At 39.8% G+C, this 4,544-nt stretch overlaps 1 long non-coding RNA gene across 1 annotated transcript; it reads right to left on the reverse strand.

The window, feature by feature from the left end:
• Positions 1-240: 240 nt before the first annotated feature.
• LOC132542558 (uncharacterized) lies at positions 241-4,293 on the reverse strand. The gene is made up of 2 exons (XR_009553557.1): positions 4,228-4,293; positions 241-527 (listed from the first exon to the last, which is right to left on the reverse strand). It is a non-coding gene; the product is annotated as an uncharacterized LOC132542558 (long non-coding RNA).
• Positions 4,294-4,544: the final 251 nt, after the last annotated feature.

The raw sequence follows: 4,544 nt of genomic DNA on the forward strand, positions 1-4,544 counted from the left end.
TATGTTATCTCCCCTGAACCTCACTCTTCTAACACAAAGGATATGCAATGAGTCCCCTAGAGATGAGTGTCATGTAAAGATCATACTCTAGCCCTTGCCTGGCTACAGCTCTCAGTTCCCCTGCCTAACTTCCCAGATGATCTAACCCCTTGAAGTCTATCTCTTCATTCTTAAACTAAGGTTATTCAAAGTACAATTTAAATAATATTATCTTGATGTACAAATGAAATACAGTACATATGTGACTTAATGGAGTACTTGATCTATAGCAACTAAGAAGAAGTAAATACATTACTGAGCTCACCATTATTATTGTTATTCTAAAGCTGAATTTTAGAATCTGACCAACCTAACGGGTATGTTTTGAATGGTCACTTTCTCCCCATGGCCCATTCCTTCTGGTGCACCGCTTGAGAAGAGACAGCATGGCCTCCCAAGTCCTTTCACCTCAGTCTCATGTTTCCTTCCCTCCTTCTCTTGCTCTGCTTGGCTCAGGTCTTGAGAGTTGGAGCTGCTGGGCTCTCACACTGGTCAGGCCGCCAGGAGGGAGAGGAAATCAGAATAAACATGTTTTGCAAGAGCAGAGCTAGTTTAAGTGAAAGCAATTCTAAATAAGGACAATACTGAGCCTTGGCTCCCTGTTGCTGCTTCCTCCACACAGGGGTTTGCCATGGAAAACCAAAGGTCAGACTGATAAGCAGGAGGTGCCTGTAGCCAGACTGGCAGAAAGTTTATGACAGAACCTCCTTATCCAGCCTTTGAACTCATCAAATAAGGAGGTGAGAAGAAAAGGATAAGGACAGGAATTCAAAGACCCTACCCAACTTTGTGGCTGTTTTAACCAGAACACCATTCACCTCTACCTATTGCTTGTGCTGGGGATTGAACATGCAGACCTCTTGCATGTAAGTTTTGTGAACTACAAATTCACTATCTCCTATCCTGGGTTCTAAGCTCCTCTATCATGATTTAAAGAATGACCCTTGACCTCACTGCATACAGAATTCCCTATTGATTAAAAAATAAACAAAAAAAGGAATAAAATATAGTCTGAGTGGAACAGGTGGTGGCACACCTATCTGAGCACCCATATTACAGTCTGCAAGCTTATTCCAACAAGCTTCAGTCCCCATGGGGGATGGGAGGAGGGGGAAAGAACTTCACAAGAGGTGAAGCAGTGCTGCAGGGGTCTTTCTCTCTCCCCCTCCTTGTGCCCTCCATACCTCTAGACTTCTGTCTCTGTCCAATAAGTAATAAATAAGTCCATGCTCTGAGTTTCCATGAAAAATGTAAAGATTATTAAGTCAAGGTAGTTTTGAATGATTTTTGAAAATTTTCATGTGAGCACTAGGTTTTAGCTTTAATTACACTATTTGTCATCCACATAACCCCTGATAAGCCCATTTGTTTTTCTGTAACTTTATTTCCTATGTTGTGCTATACATACCTGTTCTGAATTCTGATGTTCCCAGGGGTCATTGATGAGACAAAATATTATAATTCAGTGTACTAGTTTCCTGTGAATGCTATGATAAATCAGCACCAATTTGTTGATCAGAAACAATAGAGAATTATTATCTTACATTTCTAGATACTAGGAGTCTGAACTCAGTTTCACTGGCCCAAAATCAGGGTCTGTGAAAAGGTTATAGAAGGAATTTATTTCTTGCTTCATCTGGCTTCTTGTGACTTCTACCATTCTTTTGTTCATAGTTACACTACTCCAGTCTCTACCTCCTGTTCACATTGCCCTCTTGTCTGTTACTTGTAGTTAAATATAACTCTGCTTCCAGCTTAAAAGGATACTTGACTAAGATTCAGCTCACCTGCTTGTTAGCTGTTGGGCTCAGGCATTAAATAGTAAAGTCAGGAGCCTTTCCAATATACCTGAAAAAGAGTTCCTAGCTTCTTCCAATATGAAGACCCCCAAATCTGATTTGTTATAATAGGGTTCCTGATTATTTCTTTTTTAAAAAAATATTTTATTTATTTATTTATTCCCTTTTGTTGCCTTTATTGTTTTATTGTTGTCGTTGTTGGATAGGACAGAGAGAAATGAAGAGAGGAGGGGAAGACAGAGAGGGGGAGAGAAAGACAGACACCTGCAGACCTGTTTCACCGCCTGTGAAGCGACTCCCCTGCAGGTGGGGAGCCGGGGCTCGAACCGAGGGTTCCTGATTATTAAACAATTTGTTCTGCTTTATATCTTAATGCTTTTCAGCCACCAAGTTTCAGGTGCGTTAGAAGAATTACTCAGTTACTGTAGGGGGTGGTACAATAGGAGAAGCTAGGGGGCTTGTAAGGAAACTAGGAATTTGGAAGATCCTGTCTATTTGTACAAAGGAAATAATAAATGAAACATGGATGATTCTAAAAAAAAAAAAAGAAGAAAGAAAAACAATTGAAGACCAGACCAACATGGTATATTCATAGCTCAACTATGGCACATAAAAGAGGAATGAAGGGTGACCCCAAGGCGTTTGGCTTTTGTAGTTACAAAAATGGCATTGCATATTACAATGTGTAAGGACTCAGATTCAAATCCCCAACCCCACCTTCAGGTGGATTATAACACATCATGAAATAGCACTGCAGGTGTCTCTCTCCCTATTTCCCTTTCCCTCTCAATTTCTCTTTGTCTCTATCCAACAAATAAGTAAATAAATACAGTTTTTTTTTTAAAAAGGAAAGATGGAGTTTTATCAACTAAGATAAAGATGACTAAGAATAGAACACAATACTTTACCACTTGAGGAAATGGGTTCTGAAATTAGCCTTGTATGTTCCTACCTGTGACCACAGAATATGAACTCAAACCTACAAGGATGCAGAGGTTACATAGGCTCCTAAGACAAACATGGGTCCCAGACAAAATCGATGGGGTTTACAGTTAACAATGTTTATATGCTTTTCCCATATTGGAGGGCTACTCACTGCCCTGATCCAGCTTTCTAGTCCTATTGCCAACTCTGATACCATTTCCCTAGACAATACTTTTCATCCACCTGCATATTAGCTGTCAGGCTCAGGCAAAAACTAATAAAGTCATAAGGGCCTTGGAATATACCTAAAGCAGACTTCCTAGCTTTTTCCAGAATGGAAACCCTATATCTGCTATATTCTTGCCTTCAGGTTCATGATTATTTAACTATTTGTTCTGCTCTGTATCTCATTACTTTTTCAGCCACCAGATTCCAGATGCTACCAGGATGCCAACCGGACTTTCTTGGGCAGATGACCCCACCAGTGTCTTCTGGAGCGCTGCCTCCCTGGAGCCTTACCTCACTAGGGAAAGACGGAGACAGGATGGGAGTATGGATCAACCTGCCAACGCCCATGTTCAGTGGAGAAGCAATTACAGATGCCAGACCTTCCACCATCTGCACCCCTTAAGGATCCTGGGTCCATGCTTCCAGAGGTTTAAAGGACAGGAAATCTTCAAATGGTGGTGATGGGATACAGAGTTCTGGTGGTGGGAATTGTGTGTAATTGCACTTCTTGTCAATATTTCCATTTTATAAATAAATTTAAAAATATATGTTATGTGAAAGAAACCAAATGTGTATGGTCACACACAGAATTATTCCATTTGTACAAAATTCTCATAATAGGCAAATCTATATAGAGGCTAAAACCAGTTGATTTCCAAGGACTGAGAAAGATGGGGAAATAGAGACTCCTCAATATTCGTAGAATTACTTTTTCATCTTTGAACTAGAAGTGATCATAGTACGACCTAGTTAATTTACTAAATGTCACTGAAGTATACACTTTAAAGCATTTAGTAACTAATGTCAAGTTATATGACTTTTTTAAAACCATGATTTTAAAAAAGAAAAAATATATCAGGGGTAAGAAATTCAGAATTATTAGGCAACTTTATGATAACCTCAGACATCTGAATTTCTTCCTCCTTCTCTTTGGTAGTTCTGTCATCTAGAGCTTTAACTTCTATCTCGTGGTCCAAAATGGCTGGTAAAACTCCAAATTCAAATGATCATAACTACATTGTAATTATCAGGTAGGAGAATATATATATGTTCTTACCTAGTCCACCATATCTCTTTTTGGATCTAGAAATCTATTATCCTTCCTCTCACCATTCCTGTCCTTGCTCATTTTACCCTAATTAAAATAACCCAATGAAGGAAGACTCTACAAGTAACCTTTGGTACACATAAAAGCACACACTTTATCTTCCAGACAATGACTTTTGAAGTTATTTACCTCTCAAAGACTTCTGCCGAGGACCCCATGACTCAAGGGTTCTCTCCCGCTTCCTGACAGCATGGTTTACTGTTACACTTACAGGGGTCTTCTCCACTGTCTCCCTCCTCCTATGACCTCATTCTCATTGTTGATGAAAGCTAGGCTAAATTGTAAAGACTTACAGCCGAAACTAGCTGCTGAAATGTGAACTGGTTATTTGTCTCCCTGGGACCTAGCGGAGTGGCATTTAGTAAAAAGGGAAAGAAGTTATTGCTTCAGGTCACCAAAGCGCATGGCTCTCCCTCTCTATTATGTTTTTGATGGGAGCTAGGATC

This window comes from Erinaceus europaeus, chromosome 13, assembly GCF_950295315.1.
Source record: "Erinaceus europaeus chromosome 13, mEriEur2.1, whole genome shotgun sequence".
Taxonomy (NCBI): Eukaryota; Metazoa; Chordata; class Mammalia; order Eulipotyphla; family Erinaceidae; genus Erinaceus; species Erinaceus europaeus.